The following is a 21586-nucleotide window of genomic DNA, read 5'->3' on the forward strand; positions in this document are numbered from 1 at the left end:
ACGTTCCCCTGAGAATCCATCACCCCCTACATTTTCCAAAACAGCATACCTGTTTGAAATGGGTATATCCACAAAAGACTCCTGCCCTAGGTGCCAACCTCTCTCACCCTTCCTGGAGTTAACCCATCTATGTGACTGTATCTGAGACTTTCCCCCCTTCATATGCCATCCGTCATATACTGTTGCTGTTGCAAATTCCTCATCGCTTCTATCTGTCTCTCCAACCGATCCACTCGATCTGATAAGATTCGTATCCAACAGCATTTATGGCAGATATTAACATCTTATTGTTGGAAAAATGTGAAGTATAAATATTCCAGTTAGAAACCTCAGTGGGATCCTATTTATGGCTACCAATTCTTTAAATGTGCTTTTAGAAAGTGGTTGATGCAGAAACCCTCAACTCATTTAAGAGAACCTTGGATCTGCATCAGAAGCCTTGTAGGTTGCAAAGCTAGAGGCTGTTTTTGGTAAGTGGGGCTAGAAGGGGTGGGTAGCTTATTCACTTGGTGCAGACACAATGGACTGAATGCCTCTTTCAGTGCTGTACCATTTCTGTGATCTTGTATGGTTCTAGATAATTATTATTATTTGTGCTGTTCATTTTTGAGAAAGTAAGTGCAGAGAGCGTCCAATCTTTACAGTTCTGTTCCATACATTTTAACTCCAGTTTTTATATTGATAACCCAATTTTGTGTTCTTTATCAGTGATACATACTTTTCCACATTTTGTAACAAAGTTTTAATGCAACAAAAACCATATGATTTTATCTCACCTGAAAGTATTGAGGCTCAAAAAGTGCTGGGAGATAAGGGGAGATTTTTAACAAAGAACTTTTTTTTCTTTTATCAACTGTGTTAATTGAAATAATTTCATTTTATCAGTGTTTTCACTATTGACCTGTTAATCTAATTTTTCTCAGGGAAATAATGGAATGGATACACTGAGTTGATATCAGCCAAAGGAAATCCCTTTGGATCCTATCAACTTCCCAGAATTGATGGCTATTATGAACTTCATCTGTTTTTAAACTAGATTGTAAACTTATGTTTTTTTTTTCTGTCTTTCATTTATGCCGAATTGTGTTCTGACTAGTTGGAGAACATTATCAAGAGTTCCACAAACTGAGAAAAATAAAAGGGTGATGGCTCAATATCAGGCTTAAAGGTGAATGAAATTATTGGCGACTGTAATAGAAACCCAACCAACTTTAAGGAAATCTTCTTAGCTATATCACCATAGTGTGTCTGAACCCATAAAAATCCTTAATGTCCAACCATGTCAACAATGAAAAAGAATGCAGATCAAGTCCTTAATAGTTCTTCTTTATGCCTGTTCTACTTTGTGATTCCCTGATCTCAACAGCGTTGAGTGAACAGAGAGTCAGCCTCAAATAAATACAAGTTTTCAACAGTTAATTTAAAAGAATGCTCACAAATTCATGGAGGCACAGTGGCTCAGTGGCTAGCACTGCTGCCTCACGCCACCAGGGTCCCAGGTTCAATTCCAGCCTTAGGTGACTGTCTATGTGGAATTTGCACGTTTTACCCGTGTCTGTGTGGGATTTCTCTGGGTGCTTTGGTTTCTTCCCACAGTCACAAAGATGTGCAGGTCAGGTGAATTGGCCATGCTAAATTGCCCATAGTGTTAGGTGTATAAGTCAGAGGGAAATGGGTCTGGGTGGGTTACTCTTCGGAGGATTGATGTGGACTGGTTGGGCCGAAGGGCCTGTTTCCACACTGTAGGGAAACTAATCAAAGACAGTAATCTCTGAATTTTGTTTTGCAGTTCAAGGACACTTAGTCCTGAGGATGTTCCTTGAGGTGTTCAAATAATACACTTCCACTTCAACATGCATAGAAAGAGTGAAGCAAGTTTAATTTTAAAAATATCTTGTATGAATGATTCATTGGAAAACTGACATGCAAAGTGAACACATGTAAATGTTTCTACATAAAACCAATTCTGAATATTTGTAGATTTCCTTTTCCTTTTTTGGTTGGTTTGGATATTTTGCTTATTTATCTTTCTTTGATCCTCTTGCTAATCAATAGAACTATCTGCAAAGCTGAATAATAATAGCAGTCCCTCACAAACCAGTCTATATTCGCTTAAGAGGTTTCAAATCAAAGCTCATTCACACTTTACTTTAAAAAGAAAATGTAATTATCATGTTTGTGTACAGTGTGCCATAAAACTAACAACGTTAGTGAAAGTGGGAGGGAGAATGCCACGATGTACAATTATGTTGTTGTCAAATCAGAAAATCCCTTTGGTGATTTGCTATTCCAATGTTCAAATTTTAATCCACTTTTGTTTCAACTAATTGACAATAACACAGTATGTAAAAGCATCAGGTCTATATAGTCTATTAGGACAAGTTTGCACTATAAGTATGACATATAAAATAGAATTAATTATTTAATGCTTTCTGTCTTAAGGACCTAACTTCAAAAGTAATGGATCAGCACTCGAACAGTGAATACTATTTCATTTTCACTGTGGAAACTTCTCTTACTACATTCCACAATGGAAATGAGCTTTAAAGCAAAATATTTGCTTACAAGTAAAAGAAATAATTTAATTGCTATCCACACCATGGACATATCTTGAAGCACATCACACTGTGAACCAATGTTTATAGAATCCAATTTTAGCCTCCTGCTGTTTGATAAACATGCTGAACTGTAATACCCCACAAGAAGCAATGGGATAAATAACCAGTTAGCCAGATTTTTTTTGGCAGTGCTAGTTAAGACTGTAATATTGATCATGATATTAAGAAAACCCACTGCTCTTCCTCAAATAATATTGTGAGGTTTTTATTGTCCACCCACTAGAGTAGGCAGTCCAAATCTTGCATTAACAATCTTCTTTGAAGGGCCACACCTCCAACAGTGTAGCAATCCCTATGATTGTGGAATTCTCATGCTTGGAACTGCCATGGGGTTTGAACTCCTAGACCTTTCCCCAAATGAGAACTTTACCAACTGAATCAAGCTGAATTAATTCAGCACCAAAATCAATCCAATCACTATTCAGTGAAAAAAAATAAAAACCAGTTCTTTCCTTCTTCCTGCTAGTTTTTAGTTCCAACATTCTTCTCAGTAGATTCTTCATGACTTTGGAGTTAAGGAGAGGAAATTGTCCTGGGTCTGCAGGGGAGAGCAGCAAGTAATGAAAAATTCAAACAGATGAGAATAAACACTCACCTTTCCTTCAGATAATTTATATGAAAGGAAAGAGTTGTAGAGTCATAGTTGTACAGCACGGAAACAGACACTTCGGTCCAACCCGTCCATGCCAACCAGATATCCCAACCCAATCTCGTCCCACCTGCCAGCACCTGACCCATAACCCTCCAAACCCTTCCTATTCATTTACCCATCCAGATGCCTTCTAAATATTGCATTTGTACTAACTTCCACCACTTCCTCTGGCAGCCCATTCCATATGCGCATCACCCTCGATGTGAAAAAGGTGTCCTTTAAGCCTCTTTTATATCTTTCCCCTCTCACCCTAAACCTATGCCCTCTAGTTCTGGACTCTCCACCCCAGGGAACAGACTGTGTCTATCCATGCCCCTCATAATTTTATAAACCTCTATAAGGTCATCCCTCAGCCGCCAAAGCTCCAGGGAAAACAGCCCTAGCCTATTAAGCCTCTCCCTATAGCTCAAATCCTCCAACCCTGGCAACATCCTTGTAAATCTTTTCTGAATCCTTTCAAGTTTCACAACATCTTTCCGATAGGAAGGAGACCAGAATTGCACACAATATTTCACAAGTGACCAAATGTTGGAGGAATGATCTTGGACCTGTCCAATCTTTTGATATTTACCTGAGTGCAGATCCAGAAACATCTCTCTCTATAATACCATTGTTTGTGCATTTTTCTTTTAAATACTGTATCATCTTCCTGATATCCAGAATCATCTCTCCCACATTATAGAAATTCATCTGGTTTATGAATGTTATTTAATGGAACATCTGCAAAAATTGCAGTAAAATTGACAATCATAAAGGATGACATCAAAGATGGTAATTGAGCCAGGTTCTGCTAATAGTTCTCAGAAAATTTCATTCAGACATCTATCAAATCTTCATAATATTTATCGAGCAATAGTCTTATCGAAAACTTACAGTAAAGTTATTGGATCCTGGATGTGCTGGTAGTTCTGGCACCATGAAAGTCATTTGAGACAAAGATTGACAGAGATCCACCTCCAACTACATCCAATGTAACTCTTGCCAATTGTTTTATTCTGGAGAGTAATAGTGTGGGCATCCTGTGTGTCCAGCAGAATTAAGCAGAGCAATTTGTCGGAGTCTAGTGTAGTTTTGGCACCTAATCTGCCAGTTTGGGTGTCAGTGCTTGTGTTAATGCTGCTTTTAAACATGCACAGCTAAACAAGGCCATCAAAGTAATTGCAGCCTTCAATTTTTCCACTCAGTCCATCTTTTCTGGATGGGGCAACCCAATTTAGGCAAATTAACACAGCTCCCTATCTCTGCATCTGAATGCAGCATTGTCCCTGAACACCAACAGCGAGGATAGTTAATAACACCATTCTGAAACCAACCATATACCGAGCACTTGTACAAGGAAAGCTATGCTGGAGGAGCAAGGTGAGAGGCAGCAGAAGCATTCACTGTCTCAGATATCAGTATCACCCAGATTACCATCGGTCAACACGTCCTTATCTTCCATTATGGACCATTGCAGCACCATCTTGGCCACAATTCTGACATTCTATCACAAGTTGATATGACAACATTTCTCATGTTTCATACAAGAGTTGACATTTTATAGCCTCTTGTGCACTGGGATGGAGGAGCAGGGGTTATCAAATTGAAAGTCAAGCCAGCAGCACCATTCCGAGCACATACCCAACCACACTGCAGTGGTGGTGTTGCCATTACTCAGTCTGCTGTCTTTTGGATGAGACGAGGGCCACTCAATGGCCTTCTCCAATTGCTTTTGGGATTTTACCCAAAGTGAAGGAGCTTGGCAGAAGTGACCAACCTATTAGGTGAAACCTTGAAGAAGGGTGCCTCCTTTTTTGGGTTCCCTCAGTCAACTGAAGCCCTCACCCCCACCCCCCTCCCACCCCCGCGCCACTTCCCCAGCACTCCTTCCCCACCCCCACTCAATCAAATTACCAGCATCCATGTTTCCCCTTACCCATCTGCCATCCATGTCAACTTTCTCTCCAGCCTCTTGGCAGCGATTGCAGTATTCAAACTTACCCATGACAGGCTCCACCACTGAGAATGTTTCTCAGGAAGTGACTGCAATTCCACCAGCGGCCATGTCTCCTGGTGGCTGCAATACCAAAGACGTACCTCGTAGTGGTGGAACTTCCGCCTAATGGTGACTGAAGTCCTACTTCAAGTCAGTTAGCAGACTGATGATAGATGCTATGATGTGAGCTGGTCAAACAAAGGCAGGCTTGCCTCCAACTTCCACAGTTGGGGTCACACACACAGACCAATGCATAAATTTCAGCCCTTGATGTTTAGTCCATTAAACATAACTTAATGGCTGGCTACTGCTGCTGTCTGTGACTGAAACAATGTGCAAATGTACATTTATTCAATATTTGTATAATTTTGTTTACATTCTTATATTATTGCTCAAATAGACTATGCTGTAACATGTTAGGAATTAGTCATTGTATTTGCAGCTTGTAAACCCTAGATTCCAGAAAAACATTTCTTGGCAAATTGTGTATAGGGATTGTACCTATCATGACCCATTATATAATGCACTAGAAAATATAACTACTGGTATTCCAAACTTGTAATGGGTTGTTGCTAATATTCCTAATCAGTTCAAAATCAATCAGGGCATCCTCCATAACTGGGAGAAATTGAGGACTGCGGATGCTGGAGATCAGAGTCGAGAGTGTGGTGCTGGAAAAGCACAGCAGGTCAGGTAGCATCCTACTGTGCTTTTCCAGCACCAAACTCTTGACTTCCACCATAGCTGCACAATTTGATCTTCTTGAGATACTTTGCAGCGAGTATTTGACATTAGCAGAATTATGTTTAACATCTTAATCAAAAGACATCTCCAATAGTGAAGCACACCCTCAGTATTACACAGGAATGTCAGCCTTGAATTTTGTGCTCAAATTCTGGACTAGGCCCCAAACTCAGAAATGTCTGATTAAGGGACAACAGTGGCACCAACTAAGCCACAGGCAACACAATGCAGTTGACATTAATGGAGCACTGAGAGAATTTCCTCTTCACGGATAATAAGAAAACAACCTAGGACTGATTCAATAATGTGGAAAGCACTGATTTATTTCCATTCTGTGTTACTGTTTACCAATATCACAAAAAATGTGGCTTGCTCAGTCAGCTGAAGGCATTTTAAAACTGGATTCACCTTAACAGACTGACATGATGCCCAAATGCTAATCTCAGAATCACAGCATTTTCAGGTGCAGAAAGAGGCCATTCAGCCCACTGTGCCTCTACCATCTCATTAAAGGAGCATTATTACCACTTGTCAATGTACTGCTTTCCCTCCATACCCTGCTCATTATTTTCATTGAAATAATCATCCAATGTCCCTTGGATGCCCCAATTCTATTTGCCTCCAATATAATTCCAGTTTATGCATTCCATACCTTAAAATCTCACCATCTGCTATAGTGGGGCTTGTATCCATTACCCCAGAACATTAATTTGTGGTATTCAAAATTCTGAGCCTTTTTAGCCTGAGAATACTGCATTTTCCCTCAGTTGATAAATTCTATACCACTATTACCTACTACATCCAAGTTTAAACAAGTGCCAGCAGCTGCTCAGGATCTTTGAAATCATATGGTGGGTGCTGATAGCTTGCTTAACGATGGAGCAGTATCACAGTTCAGGACTGATCCTGGTCACATCCAAAGCTACATGCATGTTCCCACGGCAGTCACTGAAAAGTTGGTCAGTAAAAAAAGAAGACTGGTTGATTCATAGCTCAGTAACAGAGGTCCTGCTGAGATGAGCTAACTAAGAAAGGGCAGGGATCAAATCTGGTTACTTATTAGCACAGCTTGAGAAATTCATTCATGCGGCACTTTGCGTTGCTATTCTGTTGATGATATATCTTGACTGAAGTTGGGGATTCCCAGAATAAGTACGCATTAATTAGGTAGTAATCTACCAAAGAGTTATGGTTTGGCAGAGGGTAAACCATGATTATTTACTGCTGATGTTTTGTGGAAAGAAAAATGACACAATTCTAGTTTACTCAGCGACATTTTTATGGAACAGCACAGAACAGATGGAAGCTATTTGGCTCACAGCATTCTAGTCAGCTTTTGATAGAGGTAAACAATTAATCCTACACCAACTTGAAAGGAGTGGTCAAGGTGAGGGCTAAGAGACAGGCAGTCAGCATCACTGAGAGGAGCGGGTGGGGTGAGGACCCAGAGACAGGCAGTCAACATTACTGAGAACAGCATGGAATGAGCAAAATGAACCTAGGGGTGAACAATGGTAGTGGACCTTTCCAAAAAAATGCCTCAGGTTTGAGGCCCAGATTAAAGTCAATTGCAGCAGCAGCTCAACCGAGCCGGAACCCAGGCAGTGCTTGAAATGGCCTGGTGCAACTAAGCTAATTGGTATGTTTTGGGTAATTTTTTTCTTCACTTTGAAGCAGTATTAAGGAGGGGTGGCAGCTTTGACTTCTTTTAAAAAGGAAGCTTAAATAATTTTTTACTTGTCTTAAAGTTCGTGTGAGGGTATGAAGAAGAGGCACATTAGACGCAAACCATTAACTCTGCTTCTCTCTCCACAGATGCTGCCAGACCTGCTGAGTTTCTTCAGCACTTTCTGTTTATTTTTCAAAGCTGCAGCATCCCCACTACATTGTTTTTGTTTGAGGTGGACCTTGAGGAGAGCTTGAAAGAAAAATGATAACATCTCATATTGAGGAACCTGCAAATGATTTGTCAGGGGAGGGAGCTGACTGGTACTGGCTACCTATTGGCAGCAGTGGGTAACTACTTAGTAGCAATTAAGTAACTAACTGTGACAAATTGATTAAGTTTTCAGGATCTTCTTGATGGTAAATAATACCCTCCATAGAAGTCAAAGGTCGATAAACGCCTGATGGCAGGCAATACTTCCTGGTGGCAGACAAGTGTACCCATGATTTCTTCTTTAAACCTCACCCATATTAAATAATCTCGAAACCTGAGAATTGTCTTAGTCCAAAAGGGTCTGCCCTGGGATTACCCAGGGCAAAAAAAGGATCCTGGAATACCCATATGGCACAAGTGCAGGCAACAACTGCACTGTCATTTTGTTTGTAATGTTTTCTATATAGTTAGCTTGTTTAATATTTTTAGTTTAGTATTGCCTTCCTCCCATTTATGTTTTCTTTATGCATGTCAGATTTTTATAATGAAATTTGGATCCCTGTGAAGTTGATATCCTCTACTGAATGAAATTGAACTTGATCTACTTTGATCTAAGTAATTATTTTAACTATTTGTGGATTTACAATTTTACAAGGGGTATGGGGAAAAAGTACTGAGATAAAAGATGAGCCAAGATCATATTGAATGGTGGAACAGCTCAATGGGACAAATGACCTACTCCTGCTTCTTGATGCTATGGTTCTATGTTTCAATCTAGTCACTCCTTGCTATAACTTACTTAGCCAATCCTTTCCTTTCTGGTCTACATAGAATTCCCATGCACCAAATTGCTACTTTTACAAAATTCCCATTGTTTAATTCTGCTTAACAGGTTCACAATGCTTAACACTGTGCTTTTTCCAATAGCTCTCTAATACATGCTCTTTAGAAACACACTAGATAGAACTGGTCAGCTGGTTTGCATGCACAGTAATTAACAACCAGACCTTGATTTTTACAATGGCAGGGGAGGCCAAAGCCTGGAACTCCTGCCCCAAACACAGTTCCCACCAGGGCAAGGGGTGGGGACAGATCACAATATGCATGTTGTATTTCACGGAGGCAGCTGCTCATAGCAATCACACTTATGTCTGGTTTTGGTGACGTAGGTGTGTGAAACATGAGGTGCACAGTTGAGACTTTGTATGAGTACATCTAAACTTTGTGGATCTGTTTGGATAGCCAGGGTGACGTTTTGGAGTGGTTCATGGACCCCTTTGGTACTGGCCCGAAAATTGCATTAACTGCCACAGAAATAGCAAGTATGCTATCATCGCTAAGTATATTTAACCCAACAGAGTTGGAGGCTGAATTTCATAGGGCAGTTTCTCTTGCCCCTTCTACTTTATGCAGTTTGGTGTCAGGATGAACATGGCTGAGAAGGACACATTGCACTTTGTGCCAAGGAAGATACAAGCTGGTCACTTAGAAGCCAATCTACATTGTAAATGTACCAGAATATATTTCAAATATATCATATGAAATGTAACATTTTCAAGTTATGAAGCTAGTGTAGAGGTTCTGCTTTACTTATAGACATTCATCAGAAATAGGTCTTTGGTTAAGTATTACCTCTCTTGCTCCTGTGCCAGACATTTCCAATTTCTGTTTCAAATGTATTTCAATTTTGAATTTGGATATCTATTTATGAGAGGGCTCTTTTTAATAGTTCTCAAATGATTTCACTCCATTGTTTTAGGTTTCTCAGGTAACAGTAAATAATGAATGTCACAAGTCACTGGGAATGTATCTTTTAGTGTATGTTTGATCACAAATTTCTGCTATCGCTTCTAATTCAGTTTTTCCAAGGCTTTATGGATGTTCAGGTGTTACTTCATCTATGTCTGGAGCTTTTCCTGTGCTCATCAGTTTCAAAACGTAGAGTCATAGAGTCATAGAGATGTACAGCACAGAAACAGACCCTTCAGTCCAACCCATCCATGCCAATCTGGTTCCATCTGCCAGCACCCGGCCCATATCTGTCCAAATCCTTCCTATTCATATACCCACCCAGATGCCTTTTAAACGTTGCAATTGCACTCGCCTCCAGCACTTCCTCTGGCAGCTCATTCCATACACGTACCACTCTCTGTGTGAAAAAGTTGCCCCTTAGGTCTCTTTTATATCTTTCCCCTCTCACCCTAAACCTATGTCCTCTACTTCTGGACTACCCAACCCCAGGGAAAAGACTTTGTCTATTTATCCTATCCATGCCCCTCATAATTTTATAATGCTCTATAAGATCACCCCTCAGCCTCTGATGCTCCAGGAAAAACAGCCCTAGCCTGTTCAGCCTCTCCCTGTAGCTCAAATCCTCCAACCCAGGCAACATCCTTGTAAATCTTTTCTGAACCCTTTCAAGTTTCACAACATCTTTCTGATAGGAAGGAGACCAGAATTGCATGTAATATTCCAACAGTGGCCTAACCAATGTCTTGTTCAGCTGCAACATGACCTCCCAACTCCTGTACTCAATACTCTGATCAATAAAGGAAAGCATACAAAATGCCTTCTTCACTATCCTATCTACCTGCGACTCCACTTTCAAGGAGCTATGAACCTGCACTCTAAGGTCTCTTTGTTCAGCAACACTCCCTAGGACCTTACCATTAAGTATGTAAGTCCTGCTAACATTTGCTTTCCCAAAATGCAGCACTTTGCATTTATCCGAATTAAACTCCATCAGCCACTCCTCAGCCCATTGGCCCATCTGAACAAGATCCTGTTGTAATCTGAGGTAACCCTCTTCGCTGTCCACTACACCTCCAACTTTGGTGTCATCTGCAAACTTACTAACTATATATACCTCTTATGCTCACATCCAAATCATTTATACAAATGACGAAAAGTAGTGGACCCAGCACCAGTCCTTTTGGCACTCCACTGGTCACAGGTCTGAAAAACAACCCTCCACCACCACCCTCTGTCTTCTATCTTTGAGCCAGTTCTGTATCCAAATGGCTAGTTCTCCCTGTATTCTGTGAAATCTAACCTTGCTAACCAGTCTCCAATGGGGTTCTTTGCCTTTGATATAATATGTCAGCAATTGTTTCCCTCCATCTATAATTTACTTATCTTCAGTCAATGTTTTTCTACAGCATCGTTTTTAATCAATATTTTGAGATCTTTAACATTTATGCACCCACTTTCTCTTGTTATCCCTTTCATTTCATCTGTCAAAGATTTTTGATACATAAGTCTCACTCTGTGATTTATTTCCAGCTCCAATACTTCAACACAAATCTCATTATGCTAGTTCCCTTTAGCCTCCCTAAACGCATGCTTTGTTTTTATTTCAGTTACATCATACTCAGGTGTACTTCTTTTCTTCTTTTCATCATCATTGTTAGTAGACCAGCTGTCATCCACTCTTTTTCCTTTTGTTGTAGTAATATTTTCTTTGCAGCACATTATATACCAACATTAATGTTTTTCCATTTGCTTTCTATTCCTTAATTTCTGACTTCTCCTATTTCTGATTCCTTAATCCTGAGACATTCAAATTTGTTTATTTTTAAGAGTGTTTACCTCTCTGATGCTCCCATTTTCCAATATGTCACATTCGAAATGCTTGGACATCTTTTGCTTTTGATTGATATTTTCAGTTTCAACTTAAGTTTTGCCATAGTGGGCAATGTCTTGATTGGATATCTATGCTAACTAATACAACCAAATCTTTTCCACCTCTGAGGTTGGCTATAACAGGGTAACTTATTGAAGGAATTTTAAATTCACCAAAGCTAATTGAAGAAATAAGACAGACAGATCTTGAGTTAACACACATTACTTTGTTAACAAACATCAATTATTCATTTTATTTTAAAGTTCATTCATAAATCATCACACACACACACACACACACATTTTGAAGTTTCCATGCTGTTGTGGCTCATGTAAACTGGTTGTTCCTCTAGAGACAGTGCTTTTTAAACATCAATGCATCTTTTTTTCCCAGAATACGTACTATGGCGTTTGAAGTTTCTCTTTTAATTTTAGAATTCTTCATCTCTGCGCTATATTCTAACTTGTAAAAGAAATAAGGTCCCTGATTTATGGGAAAAACATTCAGGAGAGAACTCCTCTTACTTTTACAACCATATTAATGATGGTTTCTCTAAAGCTATCAAGATGTTATTGGAACCAGTATGGGAGCCATTAGCACCCCTTTTCTGCATATTAGATTTTGGTAGATTTCCTTTGTCCCTGGCACTTCCTGTCACCTAAGTGTATTTTGCTTTTTGTTCTAAGTATTCTTTTTCCCTGCAAGCCCAAAAAGTGGAAAGTGGGAAAATGTGCAGGATATTGCCCAGGCATGTTCCTTGCTAATTCGATTTTGGAAGTTTTGAGAAGCCTGGCCATTGTAAAACACAGTGATTATTCAAAGTTTCCCTTGAAATGAAGTGACACCTAAATGGGAGTAAAGGTTAAGAGTCCACATCTTAGAATTTTCTGACACTGGATATACATACTTTTAATATTAATAGTGTTTTTGAAACATTATTTCAGCATCCCATAATTGATTTGATTTCTATGGTTGCGGCCTGACTTTTTCCACATGTACTATCACTTTTTGATTGCTTAAAGGTGTTTGCCACCATAGAATCATTTTCTTGAGAAAATCATATCAATTTCTCTCCACTTTCATTTCTCAAAGTAAGGCTGTATTGACTGATACTAATTTTTGATTTCCTTCACCAATTTTAAAGAACTTCAGGTTAGTCGAGGGCTAACCAGGTAGGTTTTAAGTCAAGAGAGGAGTGCGACAAGGCTGTGTACCTTTGTTAGGATCATGCAGTCTCTACAGAGAACAAATATTCTGAGAATTAGATGTACTTCCATTAGTTCCATGTGTAAAAATTAGAAGCAAGAACACAACAAACTTGCAGTATGCTGACAATGCAGCACTATTTGCAGAATCAAACATCCTATGAAACATTGTAAATCAAGTAAGGTCTCAAAGTTTAGAATGTGCATTGAGTATGAATAGGAGAAAGTAAGGATTGCTAGATGCTGGAGATCAGAGCTGAAAATGTGTTGCTGGAAAAGTGCAGCAGGTCAGGCAGCATCCAAGGAGCAGGAGAATCGACGTTTCGGACATGAGCCCTTCTTCAGGAATCATTGAGTATGACTACTAAAGAACTGGAAATCATATGTTATAAGAAACTAGAACAAGTAAGTAAGTTTATTTATTTAGGACAAATGATCACATCAGATGTCAGATGTGATACAGAATTTAGAAGATTGATACATATGGCCAGAAGTGATTTATAGATGATGAAGGATGTGTTAATAAGGCTTTTAACCCAAACTTGTAATAAATAAAAACCTCATAAGATGGTACATTCTCTCCAGTCTCCAGTAGGGCTCAGTAGCCTGTCAATAGGTAAAGATAACTGGAAGAAAATAGAGGCCTTTGAAATTAGGTGCTAAGATGTTTAGTAAAAGTTTCAAATACAACCATAAGACAAATGAAGAAGTATCTAAAATTGCATGAATAAAAAGAACTCTAGAAGTGATGACTATAAAAGAAAATGTCAGTATTTCAGCCACTTGATCACAGCTGAAAAGCTACAAACATCTCTCTTAGGGAGCAAAAGGCAGCCAAAAGAAGGGTCAACCTAGGTATAGCTGGATGATGGATGTCACAGAATGGTTACAGATGTGAGGATTACATAAGGCTGACAAGCATGGCATATATTGACAGCAAAACTTCTGGCATGAGTAGATACAATCATCAACAATATTCAAGTTAAAACGGAAAAGGTCAAGTTTCACAAAATGTTGCCATACATCAAAAGAAATTCCCTATTTACTTTACTTTTCCCATAGTGTTCACAAATAGGAAAGAATGTTGAGAAATTAAATATAAATATGTTTATCTGGATATAGTTATTTAAACAAGCTGTCATTAGAACATTTTTACATCAGAATTATTGAATCACACAAAAACTAGCATTCTGACTATTGAGTTATTCCTCAATCCATAATCCAAAGACTAGATATGCATTTGAAAGTTACAAATCAAGTTGTCAAAGTCTGATCCCATAGGGACAGCAGAAGTCTCAGCTTATGGCTATTTATTTGGCGACCTTTTTAAGTAACAGCTTATTCATCATTCTGTAAGACATAAATACGAAGCAACTTGTCGACTAAGGAAATAGAAGAAGCTTTTGACATTCTGCAACAGGTGTATTAATGCATCAATCTTTCATATTATACTGGTGTAGAAATAGTAGCTAATCCAAGACACTCTCCATTAAACCACACAACAAGAAAACTATACAAACATTATATGTGTGTCACCATTGTTTTTCTCTTTGATTCGTTTGTGGGTAGGAGAAATATCTGTAATTTGATTTTACATTTTATCTCAGCAATCAATGAAAATAATTAAGTATTGCAGATTTAAAATAATGTTGAGCAATGTTCATTTCAAAAATCTAAAAGTGTGTATCTAAATTATTTCATTGCTGTGTTAACTGAATGATGAATCCACAATTAGGATCATGTCTTTACAAAAGTGTCAGAGGTATTTTGAACAAGTACTTTAAGTCCATAAGCAATAGCATTGCTCACAACAACATACAAACTTACATTTCTCAGTTCTTATTTTGTTTTAAAACTTTGCCCCTTTGCTCACAATAACATACAAACTTACATTTCTCAGTTCTTATTTTGTTTTAAAACTTTGCCCCTTTGCTCACAATAACATACAAACTTACATTTCTCAGTTCTTACTTTATTTTAAAACTTTGCCCCTTTGCTCACAATAACATACAAACTTACATTTCTCAGTTCTTACTTTATTTTAAAACTTTGCCCCTGCTAAATTATTTCTTCTTTTCTGAAAGCACTGATCCCTATTGTAACCTGGTTCTGCACAGTCCTGGCTAAAATCAGCAATGACTGTCTATCAGATGTACCCTTTCCGATCTGTAAGGAGGATTTCCACTTCAGACATTGAGCTACTAAATTCTGTATTGTCAGCGTAGTGGCAATGGTGAGCCTGAATGAAATCACTTCACTGTAATTGCTTCCATACTAACAAGCCCTGGTCTTGTTAGTAAGTCATCTGTAACCTTTTCGATGACAAGTTACTTTGTATTCTCTATCCAGTGCTTCCTTGGTCTTCTTTGACTTCTTGGTATACACATCCCTGTATTCCAGCATGTTTCTATTCTTAAAACATGGGCAAACTATCACAGCCATCTCTTCTAGAACTTTTATATAAGTTGTTTTTTTTTATTCAACCAGCATTAGTTGTTTGAAGAAGTTCATAATTTGCCAAGAGCTTGACCATTATTCATTGTGATTAATCAATATGACTAATATGCCAAATTAGACAAAATCCTAAAGTGTTGCAATTGGAAACATAAGTGGCAACTGGGAAAGTAGCCATACAGATCCTACTGCAAGTAAAATGTGTCTTCTGCATATGATTGTTTATCTCTTAGTGACATTGTGGTAGAGCTTCCAAACTGTGTTTGGTGCAATCTGATTTAAATTGGCTAAACCAATACAAAATTGGGAAATATTAAAGGTAATTTGCATCAAACATAAATTGACTTTCTGCAATTTTACCCATTGTTTTAAAAAAATAATTTCACCAAAATGTGACTGCCCACAAAATTAGCCAAAATCAAATGATGAAGATGGCATTCTTTTTGCTAATTGCGCTGTTTGCAGAGTGCACTGAGGAAGTTGGTCATGCCAGCAGTTGATCTTTACAATGCACCAGTTTATATTTATGTCTCCAAATGATGCATTCTAATCCTTGTCTTGATTGGTGTGTTAATCCTACAGTGAGTGGCCAGTAGGTATTGATGGAACTCATGGTGAATTCTAAACCTCTGAAACTGAATATAAGAAATGATGTTTAGATTTAAAAAAACATAGCTTATACAAACGATATAAGGGCTCTTTTGCGGCTGGTAATCCTAACCCTACCTCTAAACCAGGAAGACTAGGTTCAAGTCCCACCTGCTCCAGAGGCAAGTCACAACATCTCAGAATAGGTTGATTATGAAGAAAATACAGAAAATCTAGAAAAGATGACTGTGGTAGTTTGGACTTACTTCGGACGGCATCGTGGCTCAGTGGTTAGCATTGCTATCTCAGAGTGCTAAGGACCCGGGTTTGATTCTAGCCTCAGGCAATTGTGCGGAGTCTGCACATTCTCCCTATGTCTGCATGGGTTTCTTCCAGGTGCTCCAGTTTTGTCCCACAGTCCAAAGATGTGCAGGTTAGCTGGACTGGCCATGCTAAATTTCCCATAGTGTCCAGGCATGTGCAGACTAGGTGGACTAGCAATGGGAAATGCAGGGTTATAAGCGGTGCGAGGGGGTCAGGGTTAGATGTACTTTGGAGGGTCAGTGTAGCCTCAATGGGCCAAATGACCTGCTTTCACACTGTAGGGATTCTATGATTAAGAAAAGAAGCAGAATTTTAGGCATATTTTAAAAGATTTTGCAAATTAAAAATATCTTCACTAACAAACTAATTAGTATAACAAGTAAATGTTTCTGGAAGGTTTTAAAGTAATTGATTTAAAATAGTTTAATCAAAAAAGGAATACTGGGGCAAATAGGAATACTTAACAGTTACAACAAACAAAATCTTAGCTGTATTAATAGAACTGTGCCAGGTTATAACCCTTAAACTTTTTCACCGAATATTACTTTTTAATACTAAAGGAAAAATGGTAATGCTTATAATAATAACCAGTTGTGCTGCTTTATGAAATATTTTATCTTTGTGATTGTGTACATACATTATGACAAACATCTGAAGAGAAATCTAACCATGCAGTTTACATTCAGTTCTCATATTGTGCCCAAAGCAGAAACTCATTGCTTGTTACTGTTTAAGCTTACACCATACACCTCATTCAGGAGCATCAATTATTTTATAGGAATGGCATTCAGTTCATCTAGTAGGAAATTATTTTGCCTATATATTATGTACAAAGAAATTGTGCATGTGTTCTTAACTGTTTTTGTAATTTACATCTAAGTAGTGAATCTTCATCAGACAACGTTGTTGGCAGGAATGAGATCATGAGAAATCAGGTAGACACAACCAATGTTTTTTATTCTGTAAAATTAACAGACAAAAAAGATCAAGGACTGTGCACCTGTGATTTCTTGAGATGCACTTGCTACTGGCTTTGGCTTTTTTGGGGAACACTCTCAAATATAAAGTAAATTATATTAATTGTTTGTTTATTTATTTATGGCATATTCAAACATGAAATGTAATTCTTTTTGTTACGAAATTTTATTTAAAAATTTGGTAAAATGTAATCAAATATCTGATCATTATTAAACCTTTAATCCTACATCCAGAATGAATGGAATTTCTAACATTGAACATCCACTATATCTCGAATTCCGAGGGATTCTTATAAATAGTTGGCATAACTTCACAGAAGGTGAAAGTGAGGACTGCAAATGCTGGAGATCAGAGTCAAGATTAGAGTGGTGCTGGAAAAGCACAGCAGGTCAGGCAGCATCCGAGGAGCAGGAAAAACTATGTTTCGGGCTAAAGCTGGTCATCAGGAATGAGGCAGGGAGCCTCTGGGGTGGAGAGATAAATGGGAGGAGGTTGGGGCTGGGGAGGAGGTAGCCAAGAGTACAACAGGTGGATGGAAGTGGGGGTGAAGGTGATAGGTCGGAGAGGAGGGTGGAGCAGATAGATGGGAAGGAAGATTGGCAGGTGGGACAGGTCATGAGGACGGTGGTGAGTCGATAGGTTGGAACTGTGTTAAGGTGGGGGTGATGGGGAAATGAGGAAACTGGTGAAGTCCACCAGTATTGAGAAGTTCCACTGATTTCTTCATGAAAATAAGATGATCAATCAGAAAAGTACCTGAGGAAATTCCCAACATTTATACTTGGTATTTGGTTACTTTTCTGAATAATAGAGGAGCATAAGAAATAAGAGTAGAAACAAGTCATTTGTCCCCTCTTACCTGCTCCACCATTTAATAAAATCATGGCAGATCCCTGATCTTGATTTTGTCATTCCATTTGATCTCCATATCTCTTGATTCCCTCAGTGTATAAAGATTGATTTCAGTCAGAGGAAGATCACTTGGTTGATTCCAGAATTGACAGGGTTGGTTTATGAGGAGAGATTCAGGAGACTGGGACTATAATCATTGGAATTGAGAAGAATGAGGAGGATCTGATTGAATCATGTAAAATTATGAAGGGAATAGATAAGATAGAAGTAGGGAGGTTGTTTCCACCAGCAAGTGAAACTGGATTTGGGGACATTGCCTCAAAGTAAGGGGGAGCAGATTTAGGACTGAGTTGAGGAAGAATTTCTTCACACAAAAGGGTTGTGAATCTGTGCAATTCCCTGCCCAGTGAAGCAGTTGAGGCTATCTCATTGAATGTTTTTTAAGGCAAAAATAGGTTTTTGAACAGTCCAGGTATTAAGGATTATGGTGAGCGGCAGGCAAGTAAAGTTGAGTCCACAAAAAGATGAGCCATGATCTTATTGAATGGCTGAGCAGGCTCGATGGGCCTGATGGCCTACTCCTGCTCCTAGTACTTATGTTCATATATTCCAAACCATATTCTGCTAATTTGATTTGTTTAGTATATACGAAGATTTCAGTTCTACTTAATTATTATGTTACATTTGTTACAAATCCATTTTATTTCTTGATTAATATCATATAATATTAACATCCAACAGTATCACTATTGTCAAGCGACTCAAAAACTAGTCCTGCTGGAGTTTTGTGCTTGCTGTTTTTCATCTCTCGGGATAGTAATACTATTCCTGATTTTATGAACAATGCTTCTTTCTCAGTACTGCCTATGGCATCCTTTTACTATTATGGCTACCTTTGCCCATCTTTGTCATTTTGTCTCTCTTTTTAAAATGTCAGGTGCTTTGGAATTTTTCTGGAATTTGACAATATCCAGGTTTGGGCTGAAAGATGGCCCAAGTATTATTCATGTCACACGAATGTCAATAACCATCTCTAACAAGATAGAATCTAACCATTGTCCCTTGACGTTTAATGTCCCTCACAATCAACATCCTGGGGGTTACCATTGTCCAGAAAGTGAATCAGACATATAAGCAGATTGGCTACAAGAGCCGGTCAAAGGCTGGGAATATTAGTGCGAGTAATTCACCTCTGATCGCTGAATATATTGAGGGCATTTTTAACCTACTCATCAGGTTGATAAATTAATTTATTTCAACATTGTAGATCAGCTTAATTATTTATAATAAGTCCTTTCAAAAAAGTGTGGGAAAGTAAAGAGAAAAATCTGTGTAGCTTTTGAAGCATGATCAGCAGTGCCTTCAGATGAAGGTCTTCAGATCTGAGTGACCTCCGTGATCTGGCAGTAGCGTGAAGACATATTTCTTTCTCTCTGACAGTAGAAATGTCACTGGGACTGATGATCACAGCAGATGTCCAGACTAATGCCATGTTGGATAATGCAGAGCAGGCAGTTTATTTTACATTGGGAATTTCTGGCTTGCAGTTTAGAAATACCTGACAACTACACTTTGTTAGCTCATGTAATCCTTCAGGATTTTCTAACAAAACATATCTATTCATTATCGAAGTGGATCATATTTTTCTGAGAAGGAATGTGGTCGGAATTTGCAAGAATTTACAAAAAGGAAAAGCATTGCAATAAACATGCAATTTCACCATTCCTCTAACTTATAGTTCCTTCAGTTTAAGAGATTCTCCTTCTGTCATTTTTGAAGGAAAACACTGAAGGTCATATTAAAGAGCTAATTTTAATTTATTCATGTGCTTCTTTGTGCAACTTCATGTTTACAGTCAATGCAATGACATATTGGTGAACCTGATTAAAGAGAACAAGCAGTCAACACTAGTGGATATTCCTCTGACAGGGAAAAATTCCTGAAAATAACTGCTCCATGAATGTAAATTTCCTCACTGATAACTCACTGTCCATAGAATCTTAGAATCTTTCAACTAAGAAGGAACTTACTCACATTAACTGTTAATGTAATGTTAAAATAGTGCTCAAAATGAGACCAGTAGAGAATGCAATCACTTTCAACAGCATTCTTTCAAACAGCTAGTTAATTTGTACAACTGTTCCACTCTTTCCCACAGCTCTAAAAATGCTTTCTTGGCAAGTTTACATAATTTTGTACAGAAATTTATCATTGCATCTTCTTTTAGCATTTTTTCAAGTAGGATATTCATGATCCTAAGTATTTGCTGCATGAAAATTAATTCCCCTCTCTCGTTCTTTTGTCAATTATCTTAAATTTATGTCTTATAGTTCCTGACACACCAGGCAGTGGAAACAGCTTTTCCTTGTTTTCTCCATTAAAACCTATAATCTTAGTTAGAATTAAATGTTGAATCTTCCATTCCCTTCTCTGCTCTGAGAAGAACAATCCCAGGTTCTGTGATGTGTACAAAAATGGAAAATGTCGGAAATACTCACCATGATCTGACAGCATCCAGGAAGAGAGAAACAAAGTTAACATTTTGAGTTGAATATGACTTCTTCGAAATCTTCAGTATTTTGTTTTTATCGTAGCTTCTCTAAACTTGGCACAGAACTGTAGTTCTTTAACTCTGGATCAATTCTAGCAAATCTACTCTCCATTCTCTCTAAGGCCTAGACATCTTTCCTGAATTGTGGTGCAATACACTGGCTGAGGTTTATAAAGCTTTAGCAGAAATTTCCTGCTTCATTTTATATCTGTCTTTGTTATTGCTTTTAAATTTTTATGTGCAAATTTTTGAATCAAGGCAATTTAGACTAGCACTGGATCATTAGATGTTACCACTCTGCTGCAACAAAATGCCTCAGTCCCAACCTCTGGATAATATTAGGCAGAGATTATGAAACCTATGATATGGATTATTTGCTGTGGAAACTTTTAGCATGATCAGGCTGGGCTGGGATTGAACACATATTTAAGAGGGGAAAGGCAAGTTTTAATTCCACATACAACACAATGAGACACTGGTTAGCTAAGTTAGCTCGATACTTAGCACGTATAGTGCAATCTCGGTTATCTGAACACCAATTATCCGAATTTCGAATTATTCGAACAAAATCTCAAAGTCCCGCTGCTTGAGTAAACTGTGTTATTCGAACATTTGATTGTCTGAACAAAATACTCCACTCCCGTTTCGTTCAGATAATCGAGGTTGTCCTGTAGTTCAAAATAACATCAATGGCACAGGACTGATTCCTCGAACTGAGTGACTTACTAGAGGTCAGTATTAACCATTTTATTGCAGGACACCAACAGTACAGGTCTGCTTTCCATTCCAGCCAATGTAGAATTGGGATCTGCTTCCTGTGAGTGGAATTTAGGGGAGATGGTGGCATAGAGTCATAGAGATATACAGCATGGAAACAGACCCTTCGGTCTAACTTATCCATGCCAACCAGATAGTTTAAATTAATCTAGTTCCATTTGCTGGCATTTGACCCATATCCCTCTAAAACCTTCCCATTTATGTACCCATCCAGATGCCTTTAAATGTTGGAATTGTACCAGCCTCCACCACTTTCTCTGGCAGCTCATGCCATACATGGACCACTGTCTGCGTGGAAAAGTTGCTCCTTAGGTCCCTTTTAAATCTTTCCCCTCTCTCCTTAAACCTATGATGTCCAGTTTTGGGC

General features: G+C 38.4%; 1 protein-coding gene across 1 annotated transcript in view; it reads left to right on the top strand.

The window, feature by feature from the left end:
• meox2a (mesenchyme homeobox 2a) overlaps window positions 1-21586 on the top strand; it is a 46692-nt gene that overhangs the window by 21854 nt on the left and 3252 nt on the right. The window lies entirely within an intron of this gene.

The sequence above is a fragment of the Chiloscyllium plagiosum genome, chromosome 5 (assembly GCF_004010195.1).
Source record: "Chiloscyllium plagiosum isolate BGI_BamShark_2017 chromosome 5, ASM401019v2, whole genome shotgun sequence".
NCBI classification, from domain to species: Eukaryota; Metazoa; Chordata; class Chondrichthyes; order Orectolobiformes; family Hemiscylliidae; genus Chiloscyllium; species Chiloscyllium plagiosum.